This window comes from Cydia splendana, chromosome 20, assembly GCF_910591565.1.
Source record: "Cydia splendana chromosome 20, ilCydSple1.2, whole genome shotgun sequence".
In the NCBI taxonomy this organism is placed as follows: domain Eukaryota; kingdom Metazoa; phylum Arthropoda; class Insecta; order Lepidoptera; family Tortricidae; genus Cydia; species Cydia splendana.
The window spans coordinates 6,046,079-6,068,798 of record NC_085979.1 but is presented as its reverse complement, the minus strand read 5'-3'; the positions used below and the strand labels follow the sequence as shown (position 1 = coordinate 6,068,798).

Below are 22,720 nucleotides of genomic sequence, written 5' to 3'. Positions count from 1 at the left end.
TATTCATGGTTTTTAGGGTTCCTTACCAAAAGGGTACAAAAGGAACCCTTATTTTTTAAGTGACGGCACACTGCATCTAGATTAAAGAGGCATATTAGGGTTATACCGTGGAATTGTACCAACATAGTTCCGGTTTCAATCCAAATTCGACTTAAATCGTCCATTGTTTGAGTCGCAATCATCCACCCAATGGCGGCTTTTAGCTAAATGTACAGTGTAAATATTAAACTTTTATCAATATACACGGTTATCGTCGATTAATATCAGTTACTACGCATCGCTTGAGATCAAAATATAAATAAAAAAAATACAAAAAGTATTGCGTAACTACTGAATTGAAAAAAAAAAACGGTACTATCTAAAAAATAAGATACAGATGTTATTTTGTTTTAAAATTCAGAAAATGTAACGAATCAGCATGACTATTATATATCTAATTTCATTGTAATAAGAGCACTTATGCCTCGGCCACGAAACACGCTCCGAGCGTGTAGGACCGACGAGCAGTACCTTTTCTCTGCATCTGACTCGTAATTATTGCAACATTGCACCGTACACATCTAATCAATGAATCTTTGATAAATAAGCAATAACATAATAGTAGAAACTTAACATATACCGTATTTTTATGTCAAGTATGCGTCACAACTTTGCCCAGTTTTGAATAAATAAATAAATATTATTGGACAATTTTTACGGATCGCTCTAGTCTCACGGTAAGCTTGTGTTGTGAGTACTAGACGACGATATATATAATATACACCAAGAAATGTAATCGGTGATCAGGAACCGATTTTTCTAATTCAGTCATCGATGGCGATCACATTTAACTATGGGACCAATCTCGAAATCACAAAAAAAAATTTTCCAGTTTCATACATTTGGGTTGGTCCGATGTTGATATTTTCTATGAGAGAGTTAATTTTTTTTTCGCGATTTAGCGGTTTGTTTCATAGTTAAATGTGATCGCCACCGCTGACTGAATTAGAAAAATTGGTTCCTGATCACCGATTAAAAATCATCGTGTATAGTTAGGTATATATAAATACTTATATACATAGAAAACTGACGACTTGGCTAGGAAATTTTAAATTTGATTATTTTTCTCATATGAGTTAAATTGTTAATCTTTTGTGATTTTTATTTCTTTTAAATGAAGTGCATCCGAAATTAAATGGTTTTTACTAGTAGCCAGTTTTTTACATAATGTATTACATATTAATAAAATTACAATATGCTGAATTTTAAAACTTTTATATATTTGTAGATTACATGACACTATTTTATGATAAATGTGTCGTTCTTCGAAAAAAGAGGCCTCATTGCAAGGCGCCCTTTATTGCGCAGTAAAAGTAGCTCCATATCTCAGATGGTAAAAAATAAATAAAAATACATAACAATATCGATTTTTCACAAAATCTGGGCAAAGTTTAGACGAAGTAGCAGTTACACATAGTGACGGTTTATTATTATTTTCATACGTATAAAAACTCAGCTTTCCATAACGCTATAGTTCGATTTTTAGCATTAGAAAAATACTACGCGATCTTGACGTGTCTTTTAATTGAAAAACGCTTTTTAAAAATCAGTAACTATTACTTATGAAAGCAAAAGAATGTAAATAATCGTATACGATTCACAATTGTTACATATTCGCCGTGACTTATTTTTCAAAAGTGTTTTTCAATAAAAAGACATGTCAAGATTGTTTACCTGTTTTCTAATGCTAAAAAAACGAACTATAGCAACACCACTATGAAATAACTTATACGCTTCGAGAAAAGTGCGATTCTATATTTAAACAAATTTAATATAACATTATAGCGCTGTGACTATAGTAATAGTTTAGTATATAATATAATATATGTAGATATATGCCGTGCTGGTTTTATAAGGACGTATGTGTATTAAAAAGTTTAAAAACGTAATTGTATACGTTAAAACAGCGAGTGTAGGTAAAGTTGAATCAATGGGACATAACATAACTTTACACATTTCTGTCACCTTTGTTATCACCTGTCATCACGCCTGTCACGTTCTAACATAGTAAGTGCGAAAGTGACAGGCGATAAAAATGGAACCATGCTGCCACTGCTGGTTTAATTATATTTTTAGTAAAATCTAAATGCGACAGTTTTATGCAAAATGTACCATTGGTGGTTGCTGGTTGTCGATAAAGGCGATTTAATGTTCCTGCACTAACAATGGCCTTATTTGACAACCATTTAGACCTTTTCCTTGAAATAATTGCATTATTCAGTATCATTCCTCAGTAAAAAAAAAACAACGGGTTGCACTCCGGGAGTGCCGGCAGAAGTGAAAACTCAATGACATTGTAACAGTTTTTCGATCGGGTCACGTGTCCGTTTTACGTATTTTCAATCTGTCGAATCTGTCGATCACGTGACCTGTCGCGAGTTATAATTTTTCCCCATCACAAAAAATGCACAGCGCCGCTAAAGAAGTTTTCACTTCAAAAAAATTTTACTGTTTTGTCAGTAAAAAAACATTTTTTACTGTTTTTTTCCTTATACTCGTATCATTGCCAGGTTACGTTATTTCATGAACTAATCTGTACTGGCCTGTAGTTAAAAATAAAGTCTCATTGATCTAACTTCACGTTAAAGCGATCTTCACATTGGATGCGTATCCGCACGTCGCTCCGTAGTGCGAGCGGGATATCGTTATATACGTGCATAGCTCTGGCTCGCTCGCACACCGCCATGGGGATTCGCATCAGTATGATAACCGCTTCAGCTGGCCATCCTGCAAAAAAAAATGCAATATAAAGGTTTCAAACTCCAATTTAAATATAAAAGCAATATCTCACTAGCCACTAGCCTCTTAGGTGCGAAAGAGACGGATGGTGTTCGCGAATGTCAGTCACGGACCTAATAACCGTTTGGCATATCATATTGTTTAATACTGGTGTTGTATACCCCGAGAGATTGTACATTTGTACATTTTGTAACTTTGCCCATGGCAAAGTTAAAAAAAAACATAAGATAAGGAAAAATACGGTTTAGCGATATTAAGGTACTTATGCTTTGATTGCATTTCGGATTTGAAGGGTATTGAAGTATTTTATGCGTGGTATTGCTCGCCATGTGGGCAAACTTGAATAGTTTCACAGTATAGGTAATGTTTAAATCTGATAAATGTAATCGAACGCTGTATCCCGCTATTTTAGAAAACTATGTTGTATTTTTACCCTTAGGCTTTTTTTTAGCAATACTTAAACGAACATTTTAGTCTATTGTGGTTTTTAGAGAGATATAATTAATCAGATAAATTAATATGGAACTCTACAAACCGCCTACCTACTTATTATCAATGAAAACGGGTCAGTGTCTATAGAAAAACCATACGAAGTAACCCGTTTTCAATGTTGAATTTATTAGTAATTATCAATATAAATGTGTAACGGTTATTGGGTTCAACTGACGCTTTAGTATAAGCCCGAAACAAACGTAATGCCTTAAGTAGGTCCATGTTTTAGACGTAAGACGATAGCTGTTCAGGAAAAGGTTCCTCATTTGTGGCTTTCCATTAGAAAAGGGTCCTTATGCTTGTGCATATGGGTGGTATTCCACCTGTCCAATTTCTTTGTCCAGTGTCATTGCGTTTCAGTCTCTCATTAAGCAAAATGTTAGACGCAATCGCAATACACATTGGACAGGTGGAATACCATTCTAAGGAACGTTTCCATCCAAAAAGAGTCCTTATGCACATGGGGCATAAGGACCCTTTTCTGATCTGATTAGACACGTGAGTGGTTAGGGTCAGGCTAAAGCCTTAGAGACCTGTATATTATTTAATTTTTAAAAAATCCAAAAAAATGTTTACAAAAATAAGTGACTCGGTCCTACAGTCGCCACAAATATATATGAGCGGTCATGGTATTCACAAACATCTGAACAGAGCCTACATTATCAAGACGTTAAAGTGCATGTTCATATATTTTTAGCAACTTGGCCGCTCCGATATATCTGATGGTGATTGCACGCCTAATAATATAACTTATATTATATAATTACATAGGTCAAAAATATATAGTAATCTGCAGAGGTAACTGACCCCCCTGCATATTAACTTGTTGGCATGGGGGTCAGTTATCTGTGCAGCTCACTGTACCTAATTGGTCGATTTACCGAGTCACGTAGTTTTCTATTGACTTAAAGTACAGCCTGATGTGCAATGACACTGCCTGTCTTGTGACGAGCACGGGGTTCGATTCCCGTGCGAAACAAAACATAAATTGGTTGAAAATTAAAAAAAAATGCATTTAGTCCATTAAGACTGCTTCATTCGGTATCATATAAAAATACACAATAATACAAAGTAGTACTGAACGGTAAAGTATCGTGTTGTACTAATCTAGAGTATGATACGTTTGTACTCTATTAAATGTAAAAAATCCCCTTTTGCATTTTGTGACAATGTACTAACTGTCATAATTAAGCTTGAAATGTACTATGCAACATTGCCCATTGTTCTTTCAACTTTGCCCACAATTTTTGTGCAAAAACAAATTGATCTTACAATACATTTTCTATCCGAAATTGGATGTATAAGAGTAAATCAGGTCATTTCTTCATGGTGTTTTTTCGCATACTCAATGACTAGTATTGTATTGATACATATGAATCTGATTGCATGTAACTTTGCCCACCCCTTGGAAGTCAATTTTGAGTAGTTTGAGTCAAATTGTGTCAAAAACGTAAATCTGTTGAAAAATTAACTCCTAAGCGACGGGCAATTTTAAAAATATCAAAAGGGGGCCTAAATACAGCGTAACATGAAATCTAACGTATACTCATCGGCCATGAAGTATTAGAATTAGTTAACTTATTTTATGAATTGTTTTTGTTTTTTAATGTGTAGTGTAGTACCATCTGTGGCTTGCCAAAGTTTTTTGATAGAGTTAGACCAAGAAAAGTCTGCAGCAATTTTGATAGCCCACGAAGAGCAAGTGTTATTTATACGTCATAATTTCATAGAAGTTTGAGGTTTAAAATAACACTTGCACTGCGTGGGTTATCAAAATCGTTGCAAACATTTCTTGGTTTAGCTCTAAGCGACAGAGCACTGTGATGCGACTATAATGTACGCTTTTTACCATCCGAGCGGGGTTGAAGGCCAGAGGGCCTGCCGCCTTGCCTCCCTGTCACACTTATGTACGAATTCACAAGTGCGACAGAGAGGCAACACGTCGAACGTGATTCGCTTTAGGCCCTCTGAGCACACCGGCTGCGCGTGCTCTAAAATGTTGGAGCCGTGCACGCACACGTCACGCAAGTGGTGTGCCGTCTCTCATAAGGATCTGTGCACATCTACGCATCCTGTGTGCACAGGCCTTTAAGGACGCCTTACTACTAAGATTGTTTTTTTAAGACGTGTAAAGTGTAAGAATTAGGGCTTCTAATTAGTCTGTGCGTCTTATTAAAAAAAGTCCGTTGCAATGATCTGTCGCTTGTAGCAAAGGCAAACATCACTGTTAAACCCGGTTTACACTAGATAGTCACGCAATAATAGACGCGTGTAAACTAGGCATAAGCCCTTCCACACTATCCTACAGGATATCGTATGCGGGACACAGTGTAAAAGGGCTTTTACTTTTATTTTTAATCAGACCTGCTGAGCTATATTATATAGCTCTATTAAATTTGAAGTCAACAAATGGTTAGAAACGCAATTAGTCTACATCCACTGTTACAGTCAGCAGCAGAAGTTGCTAAGCGGGCGAGGTGTTCAAAATTACCTTGACACGCTCTTACTCTCTTAACAATAAGGTCGCATCAAGATCATTTTGAACACCTGGCCCGCTTAGCAACTAATGCTGCTAACTGTACCAAGTTGCTAAAATTCACGCCTAGCTACATTTTGCACACATTTTAGCAACTATTTTAGCAACTTGTATACATTTAGGAAAGGCAAAGTACAGCTTGGCAAAAAAGAGTAGAAATTAAAAAGTGGCAATACTGTACTGTAGTTAAGAAATGCAAATCGGTTATTTTTTGTATGGAAATAACCGCGGTTTCGGTTAAAAACCGATTATTTCCATACAAAAATAACCGATTTGCATTCCCTAACTGTAGTGTCCCGTTTTCTTATATAAATTGGTTTGAAAGGGACGAAACTACAGTGTTGCCACTTTTAAATTTTTACTCTTTTTTTGCCAAGCTGTACGGACGCTAAGGGCGAAGAATTTCATACATTGACCTGTTCCTTTCTCTATCACACGTGCTTAATATTGCTGTTTCGCTTGCAAAGTAGCATTGATACCGCCATCATGAGCGGGACAGCGATATTATTACGCGCGTGCGATTAGTGATCCAAAAGACTCGAGCCCTGTGAGCCTTTTTTAGGGCTCGCCTCATCTCTTGACGCCTAAAAGGCTAAAAGCCTTTTTTATTTCATTAGTAAAATAGGCTTTTAGCCTTTTAGGCGTCAAGAGATGAGGCGAGCCCTAAAAAAAGAGCTAACAGGGCTCGAGCCTTTTGGATCACTACGTGCGATAGAGATAGGTACAGGCGGGTCAGTGTCCGAAATTCTTCTTGCTTTGGGTCCTGACTTTACATGTAGTAACGACCCAGTGTCCTGGAAATAGGACATACTTTCAGACATGGATATAAGGTCTGATTTTGCTTGCAAAATTTGAGTTCCTGGGATATTAGGTATGACTACAGTTTGTCCTAAAATTAGGCCAATGGATCTTATGAGGTTAACTTTAAAACTCATTGCGTTTCTATTCACATGATATTAATCCTGATTTGACTGTATTTTTAAGCCTCAATTTATGTCTGATTTGCGTTGTTTAACTAGAATTGTAGTTTGATATCAAAGTATGAATTGTATTTAGATCTACAATATCAGTTGGCATCATTTTGTTATAGTTATGATGGAAACGTTCAATGGTAGAAAAAATGTTTAGTCAAATTAAAAAATAATTTACTGGATAACAACTAAAAAAATCGTGAGAAAAGGCGATGTTGAAAATGCTTGTTTTTATAGGTATTTTTTTTTATCGGACTAGTCGATTTTTTAGTGTTCCGTACAAACCTTTGTTCACGGAACACTTATTTTCGAAAAAGATTAAAGGATTAGACTAAATTTTAGAGGTTAACATGTTATAACATGCCTAGTGGCAAGGCGTCCAGCTTTGCAACCAAAAGTCGGGGGTTTGAAACCCGGTTCGTACCAATGAGTTTTTTGGAATTGATGTTTACCAGTCCTTTTTCGGTGAAAAAATGATCTCGAAGAAACCGGACTAATCCCAATAATTCTTAATTTGCTCTCTGAGTTGGGAGGTCAGTTGATTTCTTAATAAAACCGGCCAAGTGCGAGTCGGACTCGCGCACTAAGGGTTCCGTACCATTACGCAAAAAAAAACGGCAAAAAAATCACGTTTGTTGTATAGGAGCCCCACTTAAATATGTATTTATTTTATTTTGTTTTTAGTAACGCGGCAACAGAAATACATCATCTGTAAAAATTTCAACTGTCTAGCTATAACGGTTCATGAGTTACAGCAAGGTGACAGACAGATGGTCGGACAGCGGAGTCTTAGTAATAGGGTCCCGTTTTTACCCTTTGGGTACGGAACCCTAAAAACTACTGCGCAAATTCTCGGGGTTAATATTTAGGATGCGACTGAAAAAACTCAGGCTAATTACGACCTCGCCTTCGACTTCGGGCTTCAATTCACACTCGTTCGTAAATTCTTGTTTACCGCCCTCAAAACACAATGTACTAAATTATTGTCACACTTTCACTATAGTCTTCAACAAAGCGTTTTATCAAACAACTTTCCCCAAAGTACCTATTCAGCGATTATACCAAAGGTCACTGCCCCAGTTCTCACCTAGATTATATTCACAAACTCCCATATTCCAATATGACTAGACCCCTAACTTCATACCAACTATACGTCGCAAGGGGTCTTAGTTCAAAAAATATTTTAACAGCAGTAATTCCCCTATATTTCTTGACCCGTAACTCCATACTAACTATACAACGTGCTCACAAGGAACTCGAAACATTTTAATAGTGTATTCCTGATCATATTTAAAGACTAAAATGTCGAATAAACTTTTCCGGATTCACCTAGTTTCAGAGTAAATACCGATTTTTTATTGTTACTTAGTGAAAAACGCCTTTTTGATGGCGATGTTGCCACTATGGGGTCTACTCTAAATATCCTTATTGACAAAATAACAATAAGTGACAAGTAACACTTTGCAAAAAACTAGGTTTTACGTAAAACAAGTACCAATCATTTTATATGATAGTTTTACCAATAACATTTACAATAAAAAATATACTTTAGGCGAATTTGACCTAAGCTCTTTCTTAGTTAAAATTTAAAATCTTTCAGGTTCCTCGTGAACACCTTGTATGTATCAAGGGCTCAAGTTATACTGGTTTTTGTATGGTTTTGGCACAGTTGATAACAACAGTCATTAAGCATGATAAATGGTGTTGCTAAAACGCTTTGTTGGGCGTAATTTTGGGTACAATGGATGAAAACGATGTCGTCCGGGAGCGAGTCATGGTAATCGATAGGCGTTTATTACGGAGTTTAAGAGTCGGACGTATACTCTGTATCTTTAGGTATTTAAATAAAAGTAAACAAATAATTTGTATTGGGGATATAACATTTATTGCTTAACTAACCAAATACAAAACCGCCTGGATCTGTCACTGAACGACCTGACTATAACCTACATTATAACCTACTTAAAATAAATTGTTTCACACCGTGCACGAAATAAAGCACCAGATAATTATTAGAAAAACATAGATAGCAGTTATTTTTAAACACAATTTCTGTTTTATATATCGGATTGAAATATAATTAAAAAAAACCGGACAAGTGCGAGTCGGACTCGCCCACCGAGGGTTCCATACTTTTTAGTATTTGTTATAGCGGCAACAGAAATACATCATCTGTGAATATTTCAACAAGACAGACGGCCAACGGACAACTTAGCTATAGGGGTCCGGTTTTTACCCTTTGGGTACGGAATTAATAATAATAATAATAACAGAATAATAACAAATTATACTCGCGTGACTATTTCTGTACATGATTTAAGTTATAATTGTCATCTTGGCTATGCCCCCGACCTTACCTTTAACCTTTTGAACGCTTTACGTCATTAACAAAACGCCACTGACACGCCAAGGCGCAAGCGAGCTAATGTAAACCTTACTTGAAAGTGTGAAGATTATTTGACAGCGTCCGCCATAACACTTATAGTGGTCCTGGGCGCTGTGGGGACGACTAGTGAAGACGACTTTAGGTGTTCTTGGCGTTCAAATGGTTAATGCATTTATCAATCTTCTTCCTCGCGTTGTCCCGGCATTTTGCCACGGCTCCTGGGAGCCTGGGGTCCGCTTGACAACAATGACAACTAATCCCATGATTTGACGTAAGCATAAATTTTACGAAATCGACTGCCATCTGACCTTCCAACCCAGAGGGGATACTGGGATTAGTCCGGTTTCCTCACGATGTTTTCCTTCACCGAAAAGCAAAATGCGACTGGCAAATATCAAATGATATTTCGTAGGTACATAAGTTCCAAAATTCAAAAAACTCATTGGTACGAGCCGGGGTTTGAACCCACGACCTCCGGATTGAAAATCGCACGCTCTTACCGGTAGGCCACCAGCGCCAGGCGTGGCCCACTCCGCGATTTCGTCGCTTTGCTACAGGTAGCTAAAAGTACATCCGTTCCACACCAATTTTGGTGGCTAGCCATAAGCCGCGCGTGGCGCTGTCGCCACCTAGCGGCCATATCTGTCCTGATCGTAACAGACGCGTTATGTTAGGGACTGAGTCTTCTGTACCTAGTACTATTATTTATTCTGTGCCAGCGCTTTTATCAATAAAGACATTAAATGATAAAATACGCCTTATATCTCGACGGGCCTTGACATTTTGATCTTTATTGAGTCAGTAAAGCGCATCAGTTGTAAAAATGCACTTCGCTTTATATGCGCGTAAGCTTGATACGTGACGCCATTTTCTTTTATGCTCCGTTTTATGTTTTTAATACCGCGATTGTGGGATATAAAACTTGCAGTAAGCAGAGAGGGCCTACCACAAACACCGAAGAACGCGGCTTTTTTCTCTGTCACTCTAATTACGTCTTAATTGGAGTAAATGAGAAAGATGCCCGCAATCTGCGAACTTCGGTGTTCGCGGTAGGCCCTCAGACTTTCTAGCCTATGGCTGGAGTATCCAAAAGGTTATACGAGTATATGCATTGCCTTACGATACGAGATAAGGTTATGGCTTTATGACTCACCGATAATCGCAAGCGATTTGCAATACATTGCGGCATTTGATCGATCGAATTCGTTGCTCATACTTAGCCGGCAATATTTAAAATCACATGCTATTTGTTGCAACGTCTGTAGAAGCTTTTATAAATAAATTTAACGTAAATTTGAGTAATAAAAAAACTGTAACAAATTGCACTATATGTATTTTTGAATTTTTCACATAGTACATACCATTTAAAAAACCTTAACGCATAAATTGTATTGAAGTGTTAGCGGTCACCATACCCAAGCTAAGTGAAAAATACTATTATTAAAGTAGGATATAAAAGATTATCGCACATAGACTTTGATGCTATAATCATAAGAGTGGTGTTTGCCCTTGCAATACTTGATCTTGCGGCAAATGCTATATGGGGTAAAAGCTCGTATAAATGTCTCAAGAGTCTAGCTCATACAATATTTTTTTGACTGAATGTCCTAAGCGGCAGGACGACTTTGAATAATTGGGGTAGTTCTAAAAAAACTGACCCTATGATTTTTGAAAATGCTAAGCATGATTAGAAATACCTAGTAATTTTAAGAAATCGGACTTGACTACATATACTTAGTAAGTTTATTAGCTGTGTACAAAAAGATGGTACATTTTTTTCAATAACAAGATGATGCCATTAAAAAAAAAACAAAAAATGATTAAACTAACTTATGATATTATAAAGAGTGCAACTAAAAAGTTACTTTATTAATAGATATAAGTTAATGTAGGTATGTATAATAGTCTTTTTTGTATATCTATGTACCGAAAGTGGATAGACGTTGACTTATGTAAGTTAAATACACGATGGTGTACATAATACAGCTAGAAAACTGTACATACAATATTGTACATACACTGTAAATACACTCGAGATATATATTTAATAATAATATAAATTTGATTCAAAGAAAAGTTTTAAAAAATAAATTGAGAAAAAAATACAAAAAAATAAAATAAAGACATACAGTGAGTATGAAGTGGAAAAAGCAATTTTGTCTTTTATTTTGTAACCCGTTCCCTTTCATCAACGAAGTTAACCCTTTACGAGTAGGGTGACTGCTATACTTATTGGCCACTACTAGAGTTAGACCAAGAAAAGTCTGCAACGATTTTGATAGCATACGCAGTGCAAGTGTTATTTTAATCGTCAAACTTCTATGTAAGTAATTATGACGTATAAATTACACTTGCACTGCGTATACCTACTATCAAAATCATTACAGACTTTTCTTGGTCTAACTCTAAATATTAATTGGTCACTCCTAACAAATCAGAGAGAAACAAGCTAATTGGAGCCTTATTGTTAAGAGTGGCCAATTACTCTGTAGTGGCCAATAATTATAGCAGTCACCCTACGTTACGTGGTGCATATACTAAGCCATGTATTCAAGTTAATATTTGACAGCTATTAACCTTTTGGACGCCAATGACCGATTTATCCGCATCGCAGGTTCAACGCCAAAGACCGATTAATCGGTCACAGACCACAGAGCAACATAGACCTACGTGTATATGCATAAAGTTCAATTTCAGTTTTGACACTTCGGTGACGTGGCGTCCGAGTGACAGCTTTGGTGTTTGACACGGCGTCGAAAAGGTTAAAGTTCAAATTTAAACAATTGACATGGATTTACACATACAAAGAACAGAAAAAGTGAGTATTATAATAACTTTCACCCTCCCACCTTAAGAGGGGGTAGGGGGTGCAGTTCTGAATACATAGCAAGTAAAACTAGCATGCTTTCAGATGTCCTACTAAGCTGAAATTATCTGAACAAGCACTTTAGCGCCTTGGCAATAGAGGCGTGTTCAGATATTTGTGAGCGCCTCGGCCTCCGATATATCTAATGGCGACTGTACTTATGGAGCCTGATTTACGTACAAAGCTGTAACTTTCTTTTTTTGTCTTGGCCGGCAATTGTTGGTGGGATTCACATTTCCAATATTATAGGTACCTAAATATTCCGCTAGAAAGGTACCTAAGTAGGTATATATGTACAGATGTAGTACATAATTATTTTCCATCGTTTTTTCACGGAAACGTACGAACGTGTCTTGGTTCTAGGTTCACTGAAGTAGCATGACAAATACGAACGTTTCCGAGAAAATACAATGGAAAATAATTATACACTACATCTGTCGGCGCGGTTCGGGAAATGATTTAGAAATTCACTAGATATGAAATAGTAAAGATATGTGAAGTTCCACGGCAAAAGGTACCTTATGACGGCTGGCGGTTACGCTATTATTAATGCCGCCGCTCCAATATTCAGCCGGGGCAATGGTACCTTTTGCCGTGGAACGTCACATATCTTTACTATTTCATATCTAGTGAATCTCTAAATCATTTCCCGAATCGCACCGTGAATATTGTTTCTCAAGAGAATACCAGCTTAGAATATTCCCACCTCCGCTCCGCAACGCTCCAGGGAACATAACTGCTCAAACGCCCAAGTTCGGTAATCTAAGTACAAACTGCTTGAAAACTTGAAACGGCGGCTTATCTGCTCTAGATAGTTGGTAGAGCACGGAATATCTTAATTACGCTTATCCAGGTATAAAGTGTGTATCGTAGAACCACAGTGTAAAAAGTAACAGTGGACCGACGCTATATAGCAAATGTCATCGAAATCGTTAGGTCCGTTTCCGAGATCCCCGAAATGTGTAAATATACAATTCTTGTTGAATAGGGGATATTACTGCAATGTTCTGCCGCCAGAGTGCAGCACTACCGACTCTAGTAAATTCATAGACTAACTCATACATACTGTGCCTTAAACTGTTTTTTGACAAGTTTTCACAGACAATAAATTCATCAAGGCGGTTTGTTAACAAGGGCCTACCGGTAAACGCGAAAATCTAAATTTAGTTATCTGCCTCTTTATCGCTCGAATATGCAAGAGTGATAGGATGCAGAAACCGAACTTTCGATTGTCGTGTTTCACGGTAGGCCATGTGATTGACGTAGTGACGCATGACGTGTCATTGATGTTTGTTTACTGTATGTGCTAGTTGTGCCACCTACGCAGAGCTTTGCCTAATATTCCCTATTGCTTGTTTAAAGGTATAAGAATAAACAAGAATTTTATTGGTCGATTAAAGGTATAAGATAAAGTTTAATCGACCTTTTTACATAAATACCGAAAGAAAAAAAGAAAAAGATAGTTGTCTCCAATTGTCTCTACCTACAGTATTGCCTGTCATTCTAACCTATTCCGACCATATTCCAGCATGTCTGTGAACAATTTAAAAAATGTGATGTGTTAAATAGTTACTTTGTGAGTGGATTACATACAATGTAAGTGCTAGAAGCAGACTGAATGAATGCTTCGTCTGATTTGAGCCTGAAATACTGCTGAAAGTATGTGGGTCAAAGAAACAGCGTCGTTTCCGAGGTAGGTAAGTGATTTCTTTGATCCTATGTCAGGCGTTGGACTTGGTAAAAGTGTATAACTGACCACTTGAACAACCCCTTGCAGAATGAGGAGTGCGTTTTGAACTTGAATTACAAACGTGCGATGAACGATGTAAGTACTCGTACCATGAGTCACTCACAGTGTCTCAAAACTGACATAAGCTACCGTCTACGTAATTTACTTTCTATACATCTCGCTCGCACTAATGTGGGAGTACGAGCGAGATGCATAAAAAGTAAGTACGTTCTCGATAGCGTTTAATGTCAGTTCTAAACTGGTGGTAGCCACACGATCGCTAGAGTCATAAACAGGGGGTCAAATTGACATTGACAATAGTTCGCAGAGAAACGCTGGTGGCCTAGCGGTAAGAGCGTGCGACTTGCAATCCGGTCGCGGGTTTAGACCCCGGCTCGTACCAATGAGTTTTTCGGAATTATGTACCTACGAAATATCATTTGATATTTACCAGTCGCTTTTCGGTGAAGGAAAATATTAATATCGTGAGGAAACAGGACTAATCCCAATAAGGCCTAGTTTACCCTCCGGTCAGATGACATTCGCTTTCGTAGGAAGGGATGGAATGAGGAAGGGAACACTTGAATAAACACAAAAACACCGAAAATTATCATAACGTTCTACATAGGGTTTTTGGTGCGGGACTGTTTTACTACACTATTAAAAAAATAGGTCAAAACCGATACTATTGTAGCATTTCTAAGCACATTTGGAGCTTACTACCCATTTTTAATTCATAGTTTGGTAATTGTTTTACAATAAACATAGCATAAATACACGAAATCATTCCCGCACCAAAAACCCCGGTGTATGGTATGTGATAGTAGGCGCAATCGCTTAGATTTATCTAAATCTATAATATAGATATATCTAATTATATTTGTACAAACGGAGTGCTCATCTGCATTATAACGATATCAAAAAATATATGGTAGAACTATACCTTGCTCCATTTGATTCTGACTGTACAGTTACCTGCAATAATATGTTACACAACAAACGCCGCAAAAATGTCTGACACGATCTTATTATGTAAAGCCAGGTGGGATGACGATCTGCGAAAGACTGCAGGCAGATGCTGGATGCGGCAAGCTGAGGACAGGGCGCTATGGCGCTCTTTAGGGGAGGGCTGTGTCCAGCAGTGGACTACTATAGCCTGATGATGATGATGATGATAAGAGCGTGACATACCCATAATAAAATAAAATAAATATATTTTTGCGGCCTTCGAAGAGATATTATTGCAGGTGACTGTACTACGTTGTTGTAACGAGCACATAAGCTGTCTGTTGCGTGCGTTCAAGCTTCCCTTTACACACGTGAAGGGCACATAAATATTGTATTTAATGTGTAAATAAAACAACAATATGACAGCGAGTCGTGTTTGTTTTTGGTCTGAAACTAGTGTTGGTAATAATTTGTAGTCCTTAATTTACTTGTGTCTGAGGCCAAGTATCATTTTGGGTTCGCTGAACCAACGGAGTGAGTAAGTAATTTTACAGTAGGTACATATGGTGTTAGATGTACCTACAGTACACTAGTGCGATGATTGGCACATTACGTGATTATGTCGAAAGTTTAAAGGGCAGGGCAAATAACGAATAGCATGCCATAATTGTCTAAATTTTAAAATATTTGTTACTTAGACAGTATTGATTCTTAAGCGTCGATATGTACTGTAAAACGTACAATACATGCGCGAATAGGTAATACGCAACTTTACTCGTGTCGGTTTAAGACTAAATTTATCGCCACTCGTTGCCAATTTCCTATTTTTCGGACTTGTATCGTAACATACTATTACAGTACATAATTAAGTATGGTCCCGCACTAGTGCGTAAAATAGCACTTTTCGTGTGTATGGCAAAAGTTTAAAGGGCCACTGTAAAACGTTGTACGATACACGTGCGAATATTCCTCTTTTCCGCACTTGTATCGTAAATAACTATTTTCACACAATTGCTTGTAACGTGGAAGTTATTGAACCGCTTTTAGGCTCATAATCCTTAATATTAAACATATAATTAGGTATGTAATAGGTACAGCCACCTGCAATAATTGTTACACAACGAAGGCCGCAATAATATCTGACACGATCTTATTTGTAGAGCCGTAAGAGCGTGTCACATATTTTTGCGGCCTTCGAAGAGTAACATATTATTGCAGGTGCCTACTATACATCTGTAATCGCATAATACTGGGTAGAGTTTTACTCTAAAGACTCTACCTCTTCCCAACTCTACCTGAAACTACAAATTTCAGAGCTTGTAATATAATCTCGTAATCTGCGGGAAGGCATGGCAAAGCATGACGAGCTCTGGTTGGACCAACTTAGGCAGAAACGAAATCGCAGAGATGCTGGACCACTCCAGGAGTCAAGACACGTCTGATCGATGCGGCAAGAAGTGCCGATCGGCCATTGGTCTATACAGTCATCGCAGTCTATGTAGGCTGTAGACTACTTCCTTAAAATGCCTTCTTTAGTCGATGCAACTATCATCTGCAAAGATGCTGTGGCCAATGATGATGATGATGAATATTTAACACTTAGTTTAGTTACTTTACGTGGAATCCAGGTCATAATCGCGTTTTCCTCTTCAAAGCACAACTTGGTATGTAGATTTTGTAAAGTGGAGCGTAATAAAACTTAAAGCAGATTTTTAAAGAGTTTATTTCTGTGGTTTAACTCTTAAGAAGAACTAGGGATGTGGCATAGAATTAACTGCCCGATTCGAACTTTAAGATACGTCAATTAATAGATCTAGAAACGATATGTATTAGATGTGTCAGTGTCAAAAGTGACGTTTTTGTTTAAAGAAACGTCATTTTTGACACTGACATATCTAATCCATATCGTTTCTAGATCTATTAATTGACGTATCTTAAAGTTCGAATCGGGCTGTAACTCTCGAGGGCAACCATGTTTATAGTTAATATAATATAATACATTTTTCATACTAAACTTCTATCGTTCTATTTTCTTTGTATACCTACATAACAACTAGACATAGATATTATATAATTACATGTTGCGATTGTATTACTATCACTAGTAGCAAAAAGAATAGATAGTATAGAGGGGTCCTGTCATTGTAAATTTTGTAGTCACTGTAAATTTACTGCCATCTATCGACACACGACTAAAACTCAAAATGAAAACGTATAAAGTTATCAAAAAATGTATATATATGGATAAATGATTTTATTATTTTTATATCATTTTGATCCATGTTCATTCACTAATATCTATGTGTTAAAATTGTTAAATATGAAACGGTGTCGTCACGCCATCTAGCCGAGGATAGGCTAAAGGTGTGTGCGCCATCTATTCGAGAATGACTTTTACTTGAATTCCGAGGCACGTTTTTTCCTTAGACTTTATTCGTCTTATACGAAGTTAGATATGTCTTTGCTAGTAGGTACACCTTATAAAACAAAGTCCCCCGCCGCGACTGTCTGTTAGAGTGTTTGTTTGTATGTTCGCGATAAACTCAAAAACTACTGAACGGATTTTAATGCGGTTTTCACCTATCAATAGAGTGATTCTTGAGGAAGGTTTAGGTGTATAATTTGTTACCCCCTGCGAAGCCGGAGCGGGTTGCTAGTACCTTAAAAAACAAAGTCCCCCGCCGCGTCTGTTTGTATGTACCTATGTATGTTCGCGATAAACTTAAAAACTAATTTTCGTGCGGCTTTCACCTAGCTATAGAGACTATACAGGGTGGAAAGATAAGTCGGGCCCTGGAGGGAAACTACCTTAAATCCTTAAGCTGGCTCATTTTACTTAAAGGAGACATTTCTTAATGATAACATTTCTCCAAGAAACATTAGGTCTCTTACACTCGTCTGTCGTACAAAATAGCCATAAAATCTAATATTTAGTACTCAAGATTTTTTTAGACAAGCCAAATTGAAGAAAAAAGGAAAAATAATTTGAATGCAGTTTTGTTTCTTTTTAAAAATAAAGGAATGTCTCCTTTAAGTAAAATGAGCCAGCTTAAGGATTTAAGGTAGTTTCTCTCCAGGGCCCGACTTATCTTTCCACCCTGTATAGAGTGATTCTTGAGAGAGGTTTAGGTGTATAATTTGTTAAGGTTTTGTGTAACCCGTGCGAAGGCGGGGCGGGTCGCTAGTTGTATGATATTATTGTTGTTGATATGATTGTATGACGGCGGCTTTTGATTATCTGAAATACCTTATGGCCAATTTACTCAATTAACTTATGGGCCAAGTGTTTTACGAAAAGGAACGACCTTCCATCAATTAAATAAAACCCCTTTTAAGTACCGGCCAATCAATTAAAAGTTTTCCAGAAAATGGGGATTGGGGGTTCCTATTGTAATCTTTGGAATTTTGATAAGTTTAAGTTAAATTTTAAGAACTATTAGAAATTTTAGGGTTTTAGGGAATATTATTTATAATAATTATGTATCTATAATAAGAATATTAATAAGTTATTGAGAAAACCGTATTGCTAATGTTACGTTTTACTTATTTTAGAGAATTTGTGGTTTTACATATGTCCTATTACCGGTTCGACGTCCATTATAGGGGTGTCTACTATACGTACATTGTTACGTGCGGCTGAACTAGGAATATAATCTTGTATCTCGTCATACAATAATGTTAGGTAGGCTTATTACATGTATAGTACCGTAAAATGGGGTGAGTAGGTGCAAAACTGACATTCAAACCTCGATAACATTTTATTTTTACATATGCAAACTGAATGGTGTATATAATAAGTGTTCTGGATGTTTGTATTTTAGTTTTTATTTTATTTTGGGTAGTTCCATTTCTTAACTTTGACCACCTCACCCCGTAGTCCCTCGTATTTGGGGTGAGTTGGGTTGTCATACAAAGGTGATTTTTGAAGATTATTGGATCGATTTTTTTTTATTATGAGTATTACCATAGCTCCATTTTAAATTGGAATAAGTACATTATTTTTGTAGCAGTAGCCTTAAAATCCCATCTCACCCCCCTTTCACCCCTTCTCTCCCCATTCATAACCCAACTCTCCCCGCGAACCTCCTCACCCCATTTTACGGTAGTGCATGAGTCTGTTGTTGTAGGTAGGCCTCGTGAATCTACATGACTCCGCCATTTTGATAAATTTTATTTTAACATACTTACTATTTTTCCGTAGCTTTTTGTAGTAAATTCCTTACCTATATATCTCTTGGTATTTTTTATTATTTTTCTTGGATAAATTTAGGCTCCAACGGTAAAATTAGGGTTCCCTAAGATAGATATATGCCTATCTCGATTTTCAGTAAATAACAATATTGATAACGTAGTTTGATCATAAGGTTTACAAACAAAATCGTGGGTACCGTCAACTGGGGTGAATAGGGATGTCTGGGGTAAATAGAGACAAAACTTTAAATATGATTCACCTGACAATTTCTTAAAACATACCCACACAAATTGTATCATACAAAAACTATTATTTTCAATCGAATGATACAATTTGTGTGCGTATTTTTTTGAGAAATTGTCAGCTAAATTACATTATAAGTTTTGTCCCTATTCACCCCAGCCATCCTATTCACCCCGGTTGACGGTATTCAATGTATACAATACAGACCTAAGGTTATTTCATTCGTTCTGTAACCGTAGGTACCATTCTTCGGTTCCGTGTCGGATAAAAATAAAACGGTCGATACAGTGCGATTGCTTGCAAATAAACTCCGAACAAATTATAGACTAGAATCAAGATATCACTTAGATTTTGCAATAGTAATCTATATATGCAAATAGTGCATATATAGATCGTGTCATTCGCTCGCGTGCCTTGGCTCGTATTGTCATGTTATTAAAGGTTAGATTTGTCAAATCCGCGCGTCGTCGTGGATGACACGAACTATAGCTTCGACGACCAGTCTGGCCTAGTGGGTAGTGACCCTGCCTGTGAAGGCGATGGTCCTGGGTTCGAATCCCAGTAAGGGCATTTATTTGTGTGATGGCACAGATATTTGTTCCTGAGTCATGGTTGTTTTCTATGTATTTAAGTACATATTTATATACATATTATATATATCGTTGTCTGAGTACCCACAACACAAGCCTTCTTGAGCTTACTGTAGGACTTAGTCAATCTGTGTAAGAGGGTGGATTTCATCACCAAAAATTTCACCATACAAACAATTTTTTTTTTTAATGTTTAATTTAACACGATTCTAGCTGGGTAAAGTAATAGGGGGCTGTATATTGAGGATATTTATGGTATTTATACAATCATTTGTGGCTTTTATTTGAAGTTATCGCTTTCGGAAAATAAAAACGCAAGATGGTGATGACAATCATGGTATGGTAATGACTCTTTTATAGACGGTAATGACACTGCATGTACGGTAATGACGATTTGGGAACTAATTTATATATGTATTAAAAACGTATTAAAAAAACAAAAACTTTTTTTAATTGTAAGGCTTTAGAACTTTAATAAACATTACAAATAACATGTTTTTGAACATAAGACTAGCTACATAAATTATTTTTAGAAAATTATAAAAAATACATATTATTCATATAAATAAATATATAACAAGTATTTTTATTGTATAATTTTAAATAATTTATATTCCGAAATAGGCAATTTATGTATTCATTTATTTTTTTCAATGTTAAATCATATTAACAATATTGTACTCTTATTATCAGTTTAAACCCGCATCTTCTTTTATCTACTGCATAATTTGATATTTATATCATATTATAAAATTGCTGGCTTACCAGTGAGCTTAATTTTTATGATGATATTACTTTTTTTTTGATAATTTGATTCATTGCATAAGTTTGTATTTTTGTTGTTTTATAAATTAACTTTAAAAATAGCTATAATGATTTAAATCCATATATATATTGTTTAATAGCTAAACATTAATATATAATCAGTGTTTTATAAGTTGCAAGACCCCTACTTGTAATGCATGTCATAAGTTACAAAATGTTAGGTATTGGGTCCGGTGACTACCCAATGGTATAATTATTAATTGCTGTAATTATATACATCAATTAATATAATATTATCAAAAAACATAAGGCCATTACGATAGTGAGCCAGTACCGTAGCCTATGGTCGCTTAAAACTTAATATATGTTGCTTGTTTAAATACTTTGTTTTAACACGACTAACATGCAATTACAGACTCTAAGTTGCACGATTTACATTATTAGATAATAAAAAATAAACATTTGTATGTTCTAAGTTCTAAGTGACCTAAATTTTGCCTACTTCAGTCAAAATGTTATTTAAAACTAACCATCCTCTTGTGTGAAAAAAATAGTCATATCTTCTTCTACATTTATTCTACATTTATAAGGTAGACATTATATAGTGTTAGAAGACATAGAGAACGTTTTTCAAACATACAGCTTAATCTCATAATGAATTATAGCAAAATAACTAGAAAAGTTTCTGAGAACCGTCATCACCATACACATGAAATCATCACCGGTCGTCATTTTTTCCCGGTGATGATGGGTATGGTGTTGACGATTTGAGAGTTTCTTGTTTTTATTTCTAGAATACGAATAATAGTAGCTAATGTCTATGCTACACAATAAACTTCATGTAGTTTGCCATTCATTTCAATAATTATTTCTAATATATCATTTGTAACTTTTTTAAACCAAAGCATAACGGTGATGATGCTCTGTTGTGACAAACTACGTTTTACAAATTTGTTCGTAATATTTCTCACGATTCAATGATGTGACTTTATAGTGAAATCATTTTTGGCATTCTATATTAAAGTGAAAAATAGGGCAAGGACCTTTAGCGGTATTTCGTTGTTCATACACGGAGATAAGCTCACATTGACATTACCATGACGGTGTTGACGAATATTCGTGACAAAATTTTAAATATTTTTAAATGTACTTTCTCGGTGAAGGAATTATTGCATATTTTCCCATGTGTTAAACAACAACATGGAAAAGATATAAGTAAAAGAAAAATCGCAATCGTACGATAGGTATGCTATAATTTTCACTGCAAACAATAAGGTTCAGATTTTTCCGGTAGACGGTGATGATTTTAGACACATAAAACATTTTATATAAAAAAAACTATTAAGTTATTGGAGATGGTAATTGAAGGAACATGAAGATAAAAGTTCTTAAAAACATATAAAAAAGTTGCAACTCGCACAACCTACTAGTTTTTTTTATAAAGACCGAACCATAAGGTTTCGCAGGATTTTGAAATCCACCCAAGAATGTCCTATAATATTTATTTATAGCGTCGTGTGAGTGTACCTACTTAGGCCATGTACAGTCAACTGTAAAAATATGGGTGTACAAATCATGTCAAAAATATGTCACATAACTCTTATGTCAGTGAATTAAGAACTATGGGACATATTTTTGAGTAAGTTGGTTAAACCCATATTTTTACTGTACTTACCCTAAAAACGAAATTAATTTTAAGAATACGATCTTAATTTCATATTACTTAATTCGATTTTTAGAGTGAATTTTTATTTTGATATCAATGGTTTTTTTCTCGCCATATTTTTTTTAATATTGATAAAATTTGGTAAATAGATACATTTTTCTATTCTATCTATATAATATAATAAGGAGCTTTTCGAACCGGTCAAATTTAATTCTAACGAAATAAATTCAACAATAAAACAATAATCGGCCTTCGTTCGCCCGGCATTTTGCCACGGCTCATGGGAGCCTGGGGTCCGCTTGACAACTAATCCCAAGAATGAACGTAGGCACTAGTTTTTACGAAAGCGACTGCCACCTTCCAACCCAGAGGAGAAACTAGGCCTTATTGGGATTAGTCCGGTTTCCTCACGATGTTTTCCTTCACCGAAAAGCGACTGGTAAATATCAAATGATGTTCCGTACATAAGTTCCGAAAAACTCATTGGTACGAGCCGGGGTTTGAACCCGTGACCTCCGGATTGCAAGTCGCACGCTCTTACCGCTAGACCACCAGCGC

The 22,720-nt window shown here is 36.1% G+C and overlaps 2 long non-coding RNA genes across 2 annotated transcripts in view; one reads left to right on the top strand and one right to left on the bottom strand.

Annotated features, from left to right (window-relative positions):
* Positions 1–11,317, top strand: part of LOC134800880 (uncharacterized) — a 50,853-nt gene extending 39,536 nt beyond the window's left edge. Inside the window, exon 2 of the long non-coding RNA XR_010145584.1 lies at positions 7,537–11,317. This is a non-coding gene — a long non-coding RNA (uncharacterized LOC134800880). The remainder of the gene's footprint in view (positions 1–7,536) is intronic.
* The window catches only part of LOC134800869 (uncharacterized), a 417,476-nt gene continuing 402,915 nt past the window's right edge, over positions 8,160–22,720 (bottom strand). The window contains exon 3 of the long non-coding RNA XR_010145574.1: positions 8,160–8,178. This is a non-coding gene — a long non-coding RNA (uncharacterized LOC134800869). The remainder of the gene's footprint in view (positions 8,179–22,720) is intronic.